Source organism: Homalodisca vitripennis, chromosome 5 (assembly GCF_021130785.1).
Source record: "Homalodisca vitripennis isolate AUS2020 chromosome 5, UT_GWSS_2.1, whole genome shotgun sequence".
Taxonomy (NCBI): domain Eukaryota; kingdom Metazoa; phylum Arthropoda; class Insecta; order Hemiptera; family Cicadellidae; genus Homalodisca; species Homalodisca vitripennis.
In genome coordinates this window covers 45,871,494-45,891,609 of record NC_060211.1, presented here as the reverse complement: position 1 = coordinate 45,891,609, position 20,116 = coordinate 45,871,494, and the positions used below count along the sequence as shown (strand labels likewise).

At 28.8% G+C, this 20,116-nt stretch overlaps 1 protein-coding gene across 1 annotated transcript in view; it reads right to left on the bottom strand.

Annotated features, from left to right (window-relative positions):
- LOC124363452 (neuropilin and tolloid-like protein 2) overlaps positions 1 to 20,116 on the bottom strand; it is a 1,362,382-nt gene that overhangs the window by 592,274 nt on the left and 749,992 nt on the right. The window contains exon 5 of the mRNA XM_046818700.1: positions 6,209 to 6,423. The gene's annotated coding sequence lies outside the window, so the exon portion shown is untranslated. The remainder of the gene's footprint in view (positions 1 to 6,208; positions 6,424 to 20,116) is intronic.

The window sequence follows — 20,116 nt, the reverse complement described above, 5'->3', positions numbered from 1 at the left end:
TACCACTCTCATGTAAGTAATACATGGAAATATAAATATACATGGAGGTCTTACTTTTATTACTTAAAATACCACCAGTTATATAATTTAGTACATTTAAAAAATAGAGAGTATCGTGAATTACTAAGAGCTTTATTACTGTTCCCTAAAATTATATCGACTAGTTATGAAAACATTAAAATGGAAATCACAATTTTAACCAAAATCAACTATAGGTATTTAAGTGTTCTCATATATATGGACCCTATAGATATTGTAATCTAGCCAGCCGTTTTAAGAATTTATGTTATACGCGCAACCATTGCAAAAAATAGTATTAAATTTCGTGTTTATTAAAATATATTGTGTGCAAATTAAACAATTTAGTTTTCATACATTTATATTGTATAATGTATACTCTATAATATAGATTACTAATGTGCATAAAACAAGATATGGGCTTTGATTTTTGTAACTACCCACAGTCGACATCTAAACTGTGTAACAGAACAATTTATTAAAAATAACGAGAAGGCGCCAAGTGGTTTAGTGGCTCCTTTATAAATGGGAAAATTTGCCTAACTTTGAAGCATTGTTTTAACAAGTCTGGTGTATTGATCAACCACTCGCCTCCTGGTGGACTCAACGAGGCCTTAATTAAAGAGCTCTTGTCTCTACCGACGTCATCGCTGCCCGTCTAGGGAAACAAGGGCCACATCTGGGCTAACATATTTGTCACATGAGTTAAAGTAAACAATCAGATGAACAAAACTACATTCCCCGCATAAAAAATGTAAAACATTATGGTATAATTAATTAATTATAATTGCGGAGTAGGCTAAACGATAATGATAATGATAATGAACACTTCCTGTTTCGAATGAATAAACTCAACTAATTAATCCACCTCCATTAAACATGAGAATATTAACTGAAAACTACTAAACTAAAATTTAAACTAAAATTATACTCAAACAGCCTACTGTAGGAATTAAAGTTTATGTATCCAATTAAAAAGTATATCAAGCCAAGATGTACGAATAAACAACTTATTATTAATAAATATTCCTGTTTTATAGCTTTTACCTTCATTATTGTCAAACAGTGTGATATGGATCTGAGCTCACAAGTGTAACTTTTAGGTAACTTCCCATAAGTATGAAATTTTAACAATAAGTACATGAGTTAGAGCTTCAGACAGAGACCAAATTTAATTTGCAATACCATTTAATGGCCTTAATCTACAAATGAATAAACGTATATCTCATGTAAATATAGTTATTGATTACAAAATGGCTAAATTGCCTACTAATTATCCAAATTTAATTTCGATAAACATTGAATCACAAAAAGTATTTACTAAGCCGGAATATATATTCTTTATCGAAAAACGGGGAAAAAGTTAAAGTAGCGTACTTTTTGTACTGCATTCAATGTTTGTTATCGTAACTAACTAGATACAATATTATCTTACTGATAACTTGTTAATTTCAGGGACGAAATATCAATGAAAAGGTCAATTCTGTTCAGAAAACTGTAGTTGACTTACTAAGTGATATGATTTCGTTCTCTAAAAGAAGTGTTCATAGTGACTGTTAGGTTAGGATGGCTATTATATTAGTGTTACTCGCCGGAGTAATATGTCGTTACTCGACAACACTGTCGTTACTCTGCTGCCATACATTACCAGTAATACGCTATAACAAAGAAATATTGAGTTTAAGCACCTTATGTTACTTTAAAATCCCTTAAACTTCTAATATGAAGAGACCAAAATGAGTTTTATTAAAATAATAATTGTTGAAATAATTCAGGGATAATAAAATATCCTTTTCAGGAAATTACTTGGAAATCTGTTAATAACTGTAAAACATACTTTAATCTTTAATCTGTCAGCTTATATTTTTCAAGTATAATATATTGTTTACTTGAGAGCTGCAATAATTATTTAAAGCATACAAACAAATATAGATACAGTTATGTATGAAATTAACTACAAAATAAGATAATGTTAGCGAAATTATATCTAACTATAAAACGGATTGTCCAATTTAACTCTCTTACTGATGGTATAAGAGTTGGACAGGAAGTTGTATTAGGCGATATTTTACATATTTTGTAATTTTTTTAAATATTAATATACAGTTCTAAAATGTAATATTTTTAACTTTAAAATTTCTTCTGGAACAATAGTATTTTGCTAAAGATTTTGGATGTACATTCATTCAAATAGGTGTCTTGTTCCTACGCGATTCTCTATTTAACTTACTTGTTAACGAGTTATAGCAAAGTAACTTTTTTCCATGTTTTGAAAATTATAGAAATAGAAATTGAACGAATTATTTATGTAGGCATCGTGTCAAAATCAGTAATAAAACATTACAATTTCTAATTAAGAAATACTCAACAAAAGCCATGAAGTCGAGTTCCAGAATAATCACTCAGTGGCCATAGTTGTCTTTTTAAAACCACAGTAGCTTGTACCAAAACAAATGAAATTTTCCCACTTTTTATTTCTTATACGGATTATACCACGATTCCTAGTGTAATTAAGAATAATTTTAAGTAACAAGTTTTTTCTATCAACCATAATTAGTAATTTAGCTTCATTAAATGTCAATGTTGTGGCATAATTTACTAAACTAATCACGTAAAACATTACATTAAAACATATTATATAATATAATACATTTAATGTTTTTTGTCAGAATTACTGTCAGAGTTCTCCAAATCGTTTAGAGTTCTTACAGCTTGATTCTGACAGATGTAATCAAAGAATATTTAACCTAGAGTACCATAAACGTTTCGTGCCCGATGTTGAACCAATTTAGATCACATTGCGTATCTCTACCAGATTTTTTATATTTAAGTATAGTATATTATAACATATAAACAACTATATTTTAAGTATTTCACTAAGCATTTAAAAATTTTTACATCATTATATAGTTTGCTAAGATACACTTTTCAAATTTTCCTTAGCACTTTTTTTGTATTTTGAGAGAGGCACAATTAAGTTTTAATTAAAAAATGCTCTCAAAGATATAAAATCAGAGATCGGTGAAAGTTTTCGATCTCACACTCGATTTCACAAGCGTGAGTGGATTTTTATTTAAATTCTTTGTTGAAAGTCAAACTTATAGTTAAGATAGTCAACATATCAAAATTCATATTGAAATAAAGGAGATACAGATGAACCAGTTATCGTAATCCTCGTTAAAATAAATAGGCTAGGATGGGTTAACATTTTAAAATAATATTTCAGATACAAGGAATGACTATTCCATAACACGGGTGTCATGTAATGTGCTTCGTTGAGATTGCATGGAAAAATTTCATGTTTAAAACTCTCTACATTCTGAAATGTCTTAGGAGCAGATAGACAGACATGCAATAATGAAAAAACGAAATCGACAAAACACTACACTAAAAAACTCTATCGTTGGGCTTGCACCATAATAGAACACATTCTTTGTATGTAGAAAGGGATTGATGTAAATTTTAAGTTAGCAGATAATCTTTCTCGAGATATCTGGTCGCATGCATAGTTTTCTTTATTGAGTTAGATTTCGTAGCAGTGTTTGAATAATAAAGGTTTCGGTAAAATATGGCGTGTACTACAGTGCCAGAATGCTTTAAAATCAAATCTAGTCTCTAAATTGTAACATTTACTTTCACCGTACTACCTATCCTACTTACTGTAAGTATTATCTACAAATACTAACATGTTACATATAAAATATCATATGATTGTATTCAACTTCTTTATATAATTATTTGTTTTGTTTTTATTTAGTTTTCATCATGCTAAATAGGAGAAACTCATGGATATATAGATTGAAACCTTGAACGTTATTCATAATACCAATATAAAAATATTGCTTGAGCTCAGCCAAATACCATGGACTTCACAAACGTCTAAGTCGGTGTGGCTACTTTTATAGAAGCAAAGCTTCATGCAAACATTTCAATTCTTTTTGATATATCCTGTGGATAGGCAGACAGAAAAATCTCTCCAGCAACTCGAGTGATAGGCTTCGTTAGCTTAGCATTATTATACGTTATTTAAATTTGATGTCATATTCTTTATGAGATTTTATAATTTGTTATAAAATATTGCACTGATTTTTATTGTGTATGAAGAAAATATAAATAAATAAATACTTATTGTTATTTTTTACTGTTATTGTTACTTACAATTCACCTGCATTACTTAAATTAGGTTAAAGTAGTTTTTTATTGTACCAATTTAAGGCACAGGAAAAATATTAACTTTAAAATGTAACAATGTAGTAAAACAAGTTATAAATTGTGTTCATATTGTCTCCCTTGGCTATCAACACAACTAAGCAGATTTTGTTTATGGTTAAACTTAAATAATGGTGCATTTTACAACAAGCTGTTACTTTAGAATGAACAAACGCCCTAGAAAATTATGGTCAGTCGTATATAAAACGGATTTCATAGCTCCACCGTCAAATGTCAAATGAAACTCAGGAGAACTCGAACTTTTGCCATATTTCGTGTAACTTTTGTGATAATTTCAAACTGGAACGAGATGTGTGAGTTGGGCACCGCTTTTGTAGCTCTCCGTTGCCATTTGTGTGGCCCTTTCATACACGCATGTATAACGCGATACGTTTAAACATAGCGATATTGTATAACATTGACTTTGTTAAAGAAACAGTTAAAACATTGTATATAGTTACCGATATTGTTTTAATAATATGCCAATTTCAGTACAAATTTGAAATTTAGGTATTGCAAATTATTATTCTTTAATATTTTCTGACAGGGAATTGTTCATCTAGTTAGCCTATTGTTCCATACTACATACATATAACATGATTTCGTTCATCAATGATTTCAATTATTAGTTAATATCTAATTCTTCTTACAATTTACATTAAATTATTACATTTAAAGTGGCATTCACTGGTAAACCGGATATTACGGTAATGATTTTATAAGGAAATTAAAATAATTTAATCCTAATAATATGCCATATTAGGCAAATTAGTAGTATATGACGATGAAGGGAAAATACGATTTAATTTAATGAACCATAAATTTCTTGAACATTCACAAGACATTCTGTAAATATTCACTTACAGAAAAGATGTGTATATTTTCTAGCTATGAATTAAATATCTTAATTCTACTCTTAATAAAAATTGAGGTCCTTGGAATTCACGACGTTGCCTACCCACCTTACTATTTTAACTCTTGATAAGATGGCTTTTGCGACTTGAAAATTGTTTTATACATTTTTCCTTGTCATAGTACCAACTAATCAAAGGCTCACAATTTAAGGTGAAAATGATGATCAACAAGACAAATTAAGATAACTTTTTATTAGATTGATCAGTGTTATTTCTGTTATGGCTATTGATACTTCATTGTATCGGTTACTTGTACATAAAATTAATCAGATAACGAGTGAAATAAGATAAAGTATATAAAATTTATCATAAAAATCCTGCTATACAAATATTTGATAGCCAGATTAACTTTTCTATGAAATAGAAAGATATTAGTATTAAAACGAAATAATAAACTATTGCTGTATGTGTAAATTAATAAGTTCGCTTATTTCTTTTAATTACTGATAATATTACAAGGATATATTTCATAGAAACTATTATATCATTCTTTAAAGTAAGATTTATATAAAAATAAAACTATTTGTTAATGACTAAATTATTATTTTGCTATTTATTAACTTAATTAAATTGTTTTCAAATCCTCTAAAAAAATCCAGATTATTAGTAGTGTTTTCGTATGAAACTAAAAGACCATACGCCCTGATGTTAGAAGCAACATCTCTCTCTGTTACACAAATTATTTCATGGAGCGCTATGTTTTATAGTGAGATATCCAAACCTCACAATACTGTGTAGAAATAAAAACCTCCAAACTGTGGAAAGTAGAAGGTTATTTACACACGTGTACTTTAAGTTACCTTCAGTGCAAACTCACCACGTACTTTTTATTACAAATATCTAAATTTATGCTTCCAAATAAATTTAGTTGACACTAACAGCATACATACGTAACGTGCTACCGATTGTAATAAATACATGGATCACTGTGGATATAAATCGGTAATAGATGCATTTTGATAATCTTTTAGCCTAGCCTGAAAAATGTATATTTTCCACATTAAAAGAACAAAAATTTCATCAAACATATCCTATACATGCTTGTAAAATGTATTATATATACTAACTTCTATCAATGAAGCGGAAGGTACCGATGAACCCTGATGAGTTGCTGTGCAGTTCATCTGTGTGGAACTCCAGCACAAGACCGGGGCCTGAGCTGTAGAAGACATGAGGCACATCGGTATAACCGCCACAGAGGAGGCCGGACCAGGGAGTGTACTCGTTCACCTCCCCACGCTCCAAGTGAAGAAACAGCTTGACAAAGTCCCCTCGGATACAGCTGAAACATGCAGAAGTTTTGAACAAACCACCGAATTTTTTCCCTAAAATATTGCATTTTTATAAAGAATGGGTCTTAGAGTTTAAATATATTTTTGTCATACAAAACCGTTATTTTTCAAATTGTATGAAAATTTTAAAAATATCATTTTAATGAACTGTTTTTGTTTCAAAAACAGTTGTAGATATAGCAAGCAATCAAATAATAGCTAGAGGCCTAGCAGGAGATGCTGCATCTAGATGAAATCAAGTTCTATAATTTCAACAAAATCTCACTCCTAGACTAACAAGTCTCAGTAGAATAACACAAATCGCGTAATTAAAACTATTTAATTTTCTTTATAAATATATTATAGTAAAACAGGGTATATCTTTATGCATTTAAATGTGTATTTAGTTGCAAAAGCATGTCTTGATTGATGTTCAAAATTTGTAAGGGGAAATAATAATATTTGAGAAAAGAAAACATTTAAGTTTTTTAGAGGAAGTTTTCATGTATAGGAGTTATTTAAATATAACAAAACCCCATGAGAAATTACAAATAGTATTCAATTCGTTACCAACAAACGAGAAAACAATGGAATACGCACAACTGGCTAATTATTACCATCAGTTCAGCGATACAATACAATCAGTAACACTACATTTCGAGATATGCAATCTGATCTTTTCTTCAGGTAAATTCCTAAATTAATGCATAACTAAAATGTAGGTTACTGTAAACTAATTACCAAATTAATTTTAAGTATATGTTTTAGAAGGTACAAATTAACTGCATTTTCTAATTGTCAATTGAAGTGCATTCATACTCGAAAAATAGATAATAAGGGAGCATCTACCGTAAACTACCATATAGTTCAAAGTTTGAAATCTAGTGGCAGTCAGAACATACCAAACTTATTTGAGAAAATTTGTTTTTAGTACATACTTTTTTAACTAATTTAGTCGTAAATAATCAAAAGTTTATTACAAAGTTATAGCATTAAGAACAGTGCCAAATATGGGACCACGTAGAGGATAGAGTTCATACATCTAATGAAGGAAATTTGGAATATTACCACATAAAGCAGATACGTAGAGCACGTTAGTAGAGAGCTACAACAAAGCCATCCATTCAATATATGTGTACAACTGGCCTCATAGTACATGACAGGATTCACTCAAGTTTGAGCAGTATACCTGCATATTGAACCAAGTTTGAGCAGTAACAGATGGATATGCCTTCCCCCCAATGTATGTAAGACACTTAAACGAGTTTCTTGCCAAATGGTGAAATAATTTAATATTGACAGACATGCATCATCATCATACTCCATAATGTGTTTGTATTAATTTGTATCTAAAATTTGAAGTATATTATTGCTTCAATTAGTCCTCTAGACATACCCTAGAGGAGCCAAATGTTATCGACCGTTATGCGGTCATTATTAAATTAAATTCCGTCTATTTAAATATTTAGGTTTGATAGCAAATGTAGATATGTACTCCAATTCATTTCTCGAGATATCATTTTGGAATATAATCTGAAGAGAAACCATGCCTATTTTAGGTAGGCTATCAGCCACCCAATCACTATATCACGCTAAGTGAAATGGTGGTTATAGAGTGAAAGTTCTGATTTGTTTCAACCAGTTGCGGTGCAGAGCTGATCGGAGTAATTCACTCTGTTAAATGGGACCAATATATTTACTTTAACACCTCTGGGGTAAACGGTCGGATGGGTTATCATTGGTTTCTCTCGCAGATGCATTTAATCGACTTTGCAGATTTAATTTGATCAGCCGCATACCGCAGTGGATGAAATGAAAAATTCAATGAAAGATACAAGTTTACCTATCAGAATCTAATGATTTATCTCGTACAAACTATGTTTAAAAAGAACAAAAGAGCGTATTGCAAGTAGTAGTAAAGTATCTATTCAGTACCGTACGTTACTATATATATTAAGTAAGGTACCATAATATAACTTTGGGGCACCTAATTAGATTTATGATTAATTTATGAAAGTAGATACATTTTAATTTTCTTTATTCGGTTAAATGTACATAGAGGTTGTTAAAAAAATAGTTTTTAAATTTCATATTAAAATAAGAGAATATATCAAGTTGTATTTGAACTAGGGGTTTAATATTAAGAATTAAAAAGAGCATGGCATTTTTAATGTTATATTGTATTACTATGAGTTGTATAAACTTCAATTATTACATATTATTTAGCATTAAATAAATTAAAAATACTGAGCAAATGTTTATTGATTACTTATCTTTAACCTGAAACAAACTCAACTACTTGAGTCAAGCGAATCATGGAGTCACATTCACAGCCATCGTAGTAATCATGATCGAATGACAATTATGTAATATTTTTAGACTGTGGGTCAATTAATTCTCAAGATATCTTGCAGACAAAGACAGGCAGTCAGGCACGAATTTGTGTCTTATCGTAGGTGCTAAATCACTAACAATACATTGATGTATTTTTGATTTGAATTTAATTATTTATTGTTGTTATTAGTTAATTGTTAAAAATCTAATTAATGACCTGTATTAAAAATGAAATATTTTATCTTTAAAAACGCAACATTATTTCTAATAAACTTCGAGAAATGTTAATGATTAATCTATATAATTTTTTATGTTGTGCTTATTCAACATACAGAAAACAACATATAATTCACCAGACCTCTCTACGCTGCACGACACAGTGACTTCCGCTGTGTAGCTTCTGAATATTCAACAGCCTTTTCTCATCGAGCACCAAAAATCGTTGATTAACGACTTGCAGTTGAAAGACTATTCCACGCTACAAGTATTACTGCTATGTTCAGGATTATGTAATACTCATTATTAATACAAAATTTTACCACGTTATCTTGTTACAAGAAATTAATTACAAAAATGTGAGTGAAAATGGTAAAAAACTTACCCTTATTTACCTAATTTTCTATAAAACCATAATATTATGTTATAATTGAAAGTGGTCAAATATTTCTTCTAATGCTGATTATATTGGAAACTTAAAACATTACTGAAGAAAATAAACAAACACATAGGTAAATACACTTTCGATTTTTTTTCATTCCTTAGTTCAAATAGGATATATATTGTAAAGTTTAAAAAACTCCTCAAACATTATTTCTTATATCCAACATTGCTTGTTCTTTTGTATTGATAGTGTAATTTAAGCAATCATTGGCTGGGGATAGGGAATGCTATAACTTTAAGGCTGTATAAGTCTTAGTTCTGTCTATCTGTCTGTATGTTTTATAATATAACGACAATAACTGACTCACAGACCTAAATATTCCTGAAGATTCATTTATTTATACAAATAATAATCATTATTCATTAGATGATGCATTCCATTACATAGGAGAGGATAAGCGTTAGTGAACATTTTTACATTAGTCTAATGGATAAACCATGATGGCAACGGGAAAAAATCGCTTAAAAAATAAATTTGCATATAAAATAAGTTCAATCATATGATATTTTTACATGTAACATAGTTATACGAGTATACGAGTAGCTATAGAAGTTTTGCTTGAAGCCATAACGAAGCCTATTACGCGAGTATTGGTGTGACGTAACTGATATAAATGATTTAGGTACAGAATCAAACCTTCCTTATAGTAAAAACTAGATTGTAAACCAACCACATTGCATGAGGTTAGGCTCACATTATTTTTGTTGCAGTAAGGAAATTAAAACTCAGGTGAACCCACTTTAATTTTTAAAGATATAATATTTACCCATTTCTTTGTTTCAATTTCCAAATTTCCTTCATTAGATGTATGAACTCTATCCTCTACGTGGTCCCATATTTGGCACTGTTCTTAATGCTATAGTTTTGTAAATAAACTTTTGATTATTTACGACTAAATTAGTTAAAAAAATATGTACTAAAAACAAATTTTCTCAAATAAGTTTGGTATTATTCTGACTGCCACTAGATTTCAAACTTTGAACTATAATGGTAGTTTAGGGTAGGATGCTCCCTTATTATCTATTTTTCGAGTATGAATGCACTTCAATTGACAATTAGAAAATGGCAGTTATTTGTACCTTCTAAAACATATACTTAAAATTAATTTGGTAATTAGTTTACAGTAACCTACATTTTAGTTATGCCATTAATTTAGGAATTTACCTGAAGAAAAGATCAGATGCATATCTCGAAATGTAAGTGTTACTGATTGTATTGTATCGCTGAACGATGGTAATAATTAGCCAGTTGTGCGTATTCCATTGTTTTCTCGTTTGTTGGTAACGAATTGAATACTATTTGTAATTTTCTCATGGGGTTTCGTTATATTTAAATAACTCCTATACATGAAAACTTCCTCTAAAAAACTTAAATGTGTTTTTCTTTTCTCAAATATTATTATTTCCCTTTACAAATTTTGAACATCAATCAAGACATGCTTTTGCAACTAAATACACATTTAAATGCATAAAGATATACCCTGTTTTACTATTACAAAAAAAATATGAAAATTGAATCTATAAAAATTATAGGTTTTCCTAAGTGTTACTAAAATAAATAAATAGTTTGTTTACTTTATTAAAACTTGGCAAAAATTTCGAGCTGCTATCCATTCGATTGTAAAAGTACCTGATACCTGAAGGTTCTTGAGACATGACGGCTGAAGTTAGTTTCATATTTTGAATGGTGGCGTAGGAGGCAGAAAGGAATCTGTCTAAGAGCCTCAGGTTTCCAGAATATAATTGGACTGGGAGCTCTGAGGCTTTTTGGTTTCTTCATCCACAAGGCTCAAGTGAATTTAAATATATTTTATAGACTTTATAATACGTAGACACAAATTCTTTTGGAATTTTTGTACAAAGACAACTAATTTATGTGATTAATCCGTTGTTTTTCAATATCACTTACTACTTATTATGTTTTTAAACATAAAATTTATATATTTATTAATGATTTAAAAATAAAATATTTGGTAGTTAGAAGTTTGGATGTACTAAAATACAATTATTAATGGATCTACTTGCTCTAAAGTAAAAACACTTCTGTCTGTATTGGAGGGTTTCAAAGAAATCCTTTTATGAAAGGATTTACATCGTCCTAACCACAAAAGTTTAATATTTTGCATCGTAAGCAAATAGTAGTAATATTTAAAGGGAATTTTTCGTTTCGAGAAGTCTTTCTGTAAAAGAAATCACTGAAAGTCAGGATATCCTTACTTGTCACGTGGGAAATGTTAGTCCAGCGGCTAATAATACTTTGAGAATTACTAGAACAGGTGATTAGAGAGATAGAGCACTTTTCAGCATGACGTAAGAATTGATAATGGCATAAAAGATTAATGTACTGTTTTCGTTTACCAACTAATTGATCTGAGACGATTCTGTTTCCTTTATCTTTGTGGTCGCTTTATACCTGTTATATATTTATTGGTATAATTCATATCATAGTATAATTAATAATGATTTCTCTGTATCGTATCAATTATGAACTAATGGTATAAAGTGTTGATCGTATAATCGTATCTTGTGTATATTGATCTGTCATTGGCATCTCAGCTTTGGATAATTTGTAGTACGTCCACATTTTGAATGAACCACATGTTAATAAAACAGGTTAATTTAGAATAAAACTAGGTAATTTATACATCTAGTATCACGTCATGATGGCATAATCTATAGGAAATAATTGATAAACCATAATATTGTATGCGATGCAGTAGTGGAAGTTTTATTCAAGAAGGGGTAAACCATTGCGCTGTAGTATTAGTTCACGACTGTATTGTAATTTCTATTTATTTGCCAGTTTTATTTTAATTTATTGCATTACACACTTTTAAGTGAGAATTAATTCCGAAAACTCTCTTAACAACCTGCGTACTCGAACTGGTGACCCCCCGGTTAGAGGGCCACAGCCCTACTCCTATGCTACAGTAGAGTTATGCAGGAAATAAAACGACGATCTATGTTTTTATTAATTAGGGATGTCACAGGGACTGTAGATGCGTTGGAAGCCGGCTTTACCACGAAGGTACTTTGTTAATTTGTGTAGCCCCGAATAATAACTTAAAGTGAAGTGTTAGGCATTGCTGTTTTTTATATGCTTAGAAGTCATACGTATATCGTATGTGAAGGGCAATAGTCATTATTTTCGAGGAAGTTTTAGTTTTAGTTTCGGTATATGAAATTTGAATTATTGAATGTCCCAAAAATTTAATATAACTTGTTTATTACAATTATTTTGTATTCATATACATTTACACATACGCAAGAAGAAACGAATATCAACTTTTAATTTAGATCATAATAAAAAACAGATTAATTCATTTTATCGCAAGCTTTAAATTATCTAGTATTTTTTATTACATTCATAGAAAAACTAAAATATATCATCACAGATAAATTTTTTAATACTGGAATATATAATTAAAAAACCATTACAATTTTTCTAGGTTTATGTATGTAAATTAGCACGAGAACCTAAGACCATACAAATCATATTACACTTTATTCGTTAAGGCACGACATCATATTGAAATATATGACTGACGTCCGTAAGCTGGTCACAAACCAATATTCCAACTCGTCTAGAGTCCTTCAGTCCTCTTTGTACAGTCAAATGAGTTCTTGTAATGCCTGCCCTGTATGGCGATGCAAAATTAAACTTTTGTGGTTAGGACGATGTAAATCCTTTCACAAAAGGATTCTTTGAAACCCTCCAATACAGATGGAAGTGTTTTTACTTTAGAGCAAGTAGATCCATTAATAACATGTATTTTAGTACATCCAAACTTCTATCTACAAATATTTTATTTTTAAATCATTAATAAAATATATAAATTTATGTTTAAAAACATAATAAGTAGTAAGTGATATTGAAAACAACGGATTAATCACAAAAATTAGTTGTCTTTGTACAAAAATTCCAAAAGAATTTGTGTCTACGTATTATAAAGTCTATAAAATATATTAAATTCACTTGAGCCCTTGTGGATGAAGAAACCAAAAGCCTCAGAGCTCCCAGTCCAATTATATTCTGGAAACCTGAGGCTCTTAGACAGACTCCTTTCTGCCTCCTACGCCACCATTCAAAATATGAAACTAACTTCAGCCGTCATATCTCAAGAACCTTCAGGTATCAGGTACTTTTACAATCGAATGGATAGCAATTCGAAATTTTTGCCAAGTTTTAATAAAGTAAACAAACTATTTATTTATTTTAGTAACATTAGGAAAACCTATATTTTTATAGATTCAATTTTCATATTTTTCTGTAATTCACGCATAAATTTTGCACACGTAATAACTGATACAGATATTACGTCAATTTTACTGTAAGTTACTGATTGCGATGGTAGTACAGCTGTGATTTTGCCGACGGGTAAAATATTTTCCCGTAGAAGTTTTTAAAATACTTCAAACTTTTTCACTCTTTAACATAAAGGGTGTTTATTTTCTCAACTCCACAATTATTACAATTGAAATCGTATTTTATTTCAATAAAACTTTCAAATAAAAAATTTTACTTTCTACTAGCTCAATGGCATTGTTAACTAATAGAGGAGCATTGTTAACTATTTTATGCACATTCAGTTACACAAAATGAGGATAACACTAAATTATAAAATAAATTGAATTCATAATTGTTTAATCTGTCATTAGAACTTAAGCTTAAATTTAATTACAACGAAGACAAGCTACATGAGATTGAATAAAAAAAACCGTTATTTTAAATTTAATCAACGCTTATGAGTATATCCAGATGTCGAAGATTATTATTTGTAATGGTATTTATTATCTCACTTGAAGTTATAAGGGAAGGAACAAAAATGAAAGCCTAATAATTACGAGTAACTTAAGTGATGTTGGATGAACATGTTTAAGGATGCATCGCGGAGAGAAATGACTATGTATTTATTTTTAAGTTATTGATAAATAATTGTATGTACTGTTCTTATTTTAAAACTTATTTATTTTTATGAGTATAAACTAATATTATCACATTTTAAGAGAATATAAATTAAACACTTAGAGCCAACCCAACAACTCAAACTAAATGAATCGGCAAATGAGATGAGTGGATGTGTTAATACTTATAATGCCATTTAAAGTGCTACCAACTGTTAAACTGAGAAATGTAATAAGACTCTTCAGACTAATGAGAGTGGCGAGATGAATATTCAAATCTGGTAGACTGTACCCGCTGTAACTGGACTGTCAAGGTTAAAAGTATCTTATATTCCTAAAAATAGTCTTTTGAATTCTCATTAAACCAATTCATAGTTGTATGAAAGTAACAAAAATTATTTTTGACAATTCTCTACAAAGTGAGTTATGAATTTTGAGAAGTTTTGACATAGGGAAAATTTGGAATGGTGAGGAGTTAATTTTGATCTTAAATAATTTATAAAGAAATTTTCATTAGAACATTTAGATATTTACCTGATGAAGTGATCAGATTACAGATTTAAAAACCCAGCATCAGTTATATCCTCTATCATTAAAGGATAGAAAATATTATAAAACCTGTGTTATGTTAAAAGTTACACATTATGTTTTATTAACGGCAATAATATATGCCCTCTAATAATTTTCTTCTGAATTATGTTACATAATTATTTAGATTATACATATATATACTACATATTTATTACACAATGTGAATTTAAAATTATAGCTTAGGAATGGAAATCAACATATTGGTGATTTTCATTTAATCAGTTATACAAAAGTACACGAGTCACTCAGATATAATGTCTAAAAATAAATTATTGCTCTTGGATTGGAAAGGATATTTTCTGCACCAATGAATGGGGTATAGTTCTTTGAAACTGATGACCTACTGAGCTAAGACAAGTATTCAGCCCTAATGGAAACAGACGATCATTTGTCCGTCGCTACGTCTAACTCGTGCCATTCATTACTTTGTCAGACGTCTCTCTCCTCGAAATTATTATCGTATGAAGTATTTATTTTTAAACCAGCATTTTAATTACTTTATGAAAGAATACTGGTGTTAGTAAAACCTTTGAAGGTGCATTAAGTAATATATCTATGAATATGCACATCTCTTTTTGTTAGAGAACAAAGTTGACTCTTCAACTGGTAGTTTTAATAAGTTGGCGTCTATAATTTTGTTCGGTTGCTTCTTTCAATATCAAACTTTACTTTTACATTAATACTGGCATATAAACAAGAACAAATTATATTAAACATAAATTACTGCAATTGTTTCAAAATTTTTTAGATTTTTGTGGTCTTTATAGCCAAATTTTAGAACCTCAATTTAATACCAAACAATAGCAATGTAAATTTAAAAAGTATATTGTTTCTAGAAAGCAATAGTATATTTGTGCATGTTATTTTGTTACAGGTATTTTCACATTAAATACAAAATCTTACTATAAATAATTACATTAGTTAGGCGATAATAAGTCCTTTAAACTTGTTGTAATTTTATAATGACTTGTAAGAGGTCAAAAATTGTAATTTATTTATTATTCAAATGAAATGACGTATTATGATTTGGGAAGCAAACCAATTTATTATTATCCCACATTATTGTAATATTAACAATAGTAATGTTTCCCCAAATATTTATATTTAAGCTTTCGGGGTGTAATCTTTCGAAAAAGGGAAACCGATCTAAAGGTTTCCACTTACTGCATATTATCATTTATTCGCCAATTTTAGTAATGTTTATCATAAAAAATTAAAACAATATTTTTATTACTGTAAAAAAGTTGTGCTTTGACATCGGTCTAACAACTAAATACAGTACATACAAAATTGTTTTCATAGCAACCGTATAAAACACAGTCTACTTTAATTCAAAACAGTAATTCAAGCAGTAATAATATAAACATGATAGAACTAATAAGATATCGTATGTATATTATATAATATATTGTTTATATAGTCCGGTGAAGATATTTTTAAAAATCGTTTGTTAGGTTTTATGTATGAACACAATAAATTTATTAAAATTTTAAATATGTATACCAAAGTAAAGTACGTCAATTTAATTTTTTTATAGTAGAAAATGAAGAAAAGTTAAATTATAATCTGTCGATACCAGAACGGCTTAGCTTATTGGGTTCTAATCACTAAGTAGAACTTGGTGTGGTAGGAGTTGTTGAATATGCAATTGCTCCTGATCTCTATCGTAGTCGAACACTGTGTAAATGTATAAATTAGTTAGGCAATATTTTAAATATATATGAAATACAAATATGTATTTTTCTAAAAAATATTTGCTTGTTCATCAATAAAATATACAGCGTTAATATAATTTTAAGTTGAGTTAAAATATGATTTTGAGTCTGGAGATAAGGTACAATATGTTCAAGAGATCAAGAGTGATTGAATGATAAACTTTTTTTATATTGTATAGTTTTATATTCAATACAAGTAGTAGTGTATTTATAATAAATCACATGAATACAAATATTTTTTCCCCTCATTAAATTCTACTTTACTGACTGATGTAGAAACTTACGCTTCCCGTGCCTGTAGCATTTAAAAGGTCATAGGGAAACATGTCGACGTTACAAATGATAAAAGAAAGAGAAATGTGTTTTTTTTTTCTATAAAAAAATAGTTTGTTAAGTTTTTTATATAGAAATATTTTGTATCAAGTGTATATATAATGGTGGTTAAACCTCTAAATGTGTCTCTAAACCTAACCTAACTTAGGTCTAACTATCAAGTGTAAAGTAAAACCTGTTTATTTGTATGACTTTTTGAATTTCAATGTTTTTCTGAATATTTTAACTCTTTATTTTGTACATATAACAAAGGCACATATCCTAAATCCTATTACCCTTTCATTATTCGTCTAGCGCAGAGAAAGACCCTAAAGATAGTACTGTTAGAAAGGTTGGAGGCTTCAAATTTTTAATAATTATGAAACTATAAACCATAAATCTAAAAAAATATAGTTTTATGTTTTTAGTTGTTGGGGGTCAAAAACTTATTTTTTTAAATAAACCATATCATAGCCAAAATATAGAAATGAGGTATAAACCGGTGTATATAACATAACAACACAAAACATAAGTCACATTGCGGTTTACTTCATGACACAAAATTATAACCCCTAAATTGAAATATTGTAATATCATAGGAATTTTTTTTTATACATCAAACAATATTTATAATCCAAATTGCTAAAAACCCCGAAAAACTTAATGCAAATCCAGTAAAATTACTTAAAAGGAGATATTTTCAACGCGATGTTCTTATTTTTAATCTAGCAACGTTTATAAAAAAGTTTTCATTATGTGTAGAAAATTTGGTTGCTCCACCGTGCTTAGATATAGTGTCAGTTACATCGCAGTGCACACATTTATGCACCTGATGAGGAAATGACTATACTCTTCTCATATATTGCACTATTTTTGTGGTCTAGGTGTCTCTAAAGTCGAAACGATGTAAATAAATAAATAAAAATGCCTTTATTACACGAGCGTACTTTAATTTTGCAAATTGTTTTTCAAATCAACTCAGGTCAATAAATACATAAATATACAAATACACAATAAATTAATACTTAATATCACATTAAGTAAATTAAATTAATATCACAACACAACATAAAGCTTTACATAAACAATCCTATGGCTAACTACCTATGGCTAAAATGTTCATTAAGTTTAAGTTAGAAACATGTAATGGGTTTAATTTGAGATTCTTCCTCGGCGACCTTTTTTGGATCTCCAGATTGCATGAATAAAGTTTGAAACAGTGTCATACCCAAAACGCTGCGATAAGAAGAGGGTGAACTGGAGCTTAACTAAACGTTTACATTGAATCAACCCTTCCCACTATAGCTACAAATTTTATTTATTTCTTTCCATTATGTACATATTTTCAGTGTTGAGTTTCAAAACGAACAACAAAATTTGGGATTTTCACACATGTTTTTTTTTTATTTTCATGTGGAATAACGACTAAAAGCAAAAGATATATTTAATAAATAAGCCATTGCGTGTATTTAAATTCAAAAATCTAAATTATGATTTTGAGTAAGATAGCACAATATTTCCCTTAGTAAATAAATGGCATCCCTCAATTTTGATTAGAGGATACCTAATACCGATCATTTCGCGACAAACCTAATCCCCAAATAAGACTAATATCCATGTTTTAATAAAAGCCAATTAAAAGGATTGAATTAAACCCACAATGAGTATGTTTAGTAAACTCTTAAAAATAAGTATTGTACTGATTTTAATTGCATAGGATTAGTAAATTTTTTTACTTAAATTTTGTAAGTAAAGCTGAAAACGTATAATATATAAAAGGTGTATAACGTTACAAGAATTTAATTTAGAAGTGTATATCGTTATTTTCTATTTAAGGTGATTCAAACGTATTATTACAACGTAAACGTAGTAAACGTGAATAGAATTATGCGCATAAATCCATTGGATAACAACTAGTGAATAGTTTGAAAATATTATTCACATATCCCTCTGGCAAGTTCATTAGCCAACTTTGTTCAATAAACGCTTTCACAATAATGGCGTTTTCATTCATGCAAATATATGTCTCGTGCCTAACACACTATAAACTAAAGGTCAAATGTCTTTCATTAAATATATTAAGTTTAATTATTTATGTACCTTAGCTTTCTGGATTGAATCCATTTAGGTTTAAAATATGTCGAAAATAGTGTATTATGCATATAAGGACCATAGTGAAAATGGTTTTTAAGTATTCACAAATGTACCTAATTTTAATATTTACGTTTTTGAAACTCTTAAGGTCAAACAGCATAAATCATCCTGTAAGATTTAAATACACAGAGCCTTAAAAATATTATACCATCAAATTTATGGAGTTATTTCATAAATTTAATTAAAAATGAATAAGATTAATATTATTATTATATCTGAAGCTACCTGATCATACGCCCACATTGATATACATATTTCATATTACAATGAGGGTAATAATCTGAAATTTACTTTCCTTATTTTAAGTTGTGTTTTATAAATATATTGATAATTTAATTTAATATAAATACATATATATATATATATATATATTTCAATGTTTATTGAAATTAAATAATGCTATTGCCATTTATACAATTTGATGTATATATATATATATATATATATATATATATATATATATATATAGTACTCAAATTCAACTTTTAAAAAATAATATAGGGTTGTTTTAAAAATACTTATAAAACGATATATTCTTTCCTTCGTCCGTAATTTATATCAGTATCTTGTTATTCGGATAATTTAAGCCAGTATATGAAACCAAAAACATATTTTCACGACATTTTACAAATAACTTATATTTGTATTTTTAATAACATACGTGTGTGTATTGGAAGCTGCAAGGTGCAAAAGTTTTAATTTTAGGGTTTTTAAAGTAAATACGTAATTTATTAATATTTTTAATGCAGAAATATATTTAAAAAATTAGGCTTGTTAAAATATTTTTTAATGACTTAAATTGATTGACTTAATCAATGTCATAAACTTTATACATGAAGTATAAATTTACTGTGCTAACGGTCAGCAAATAAATCAATGACTATTAAAACTATTTGTGCAGATGCATAATTTTTGTTAATTTCAGAACGTTTTAGACGTGGTTCTTAAAAACGGGGCTCCAGGGTTCTCAGCAGAATTAATCCACGCATTTATAAACTACGTGCATTGGATTAACCATATAGTCAGAGTTATG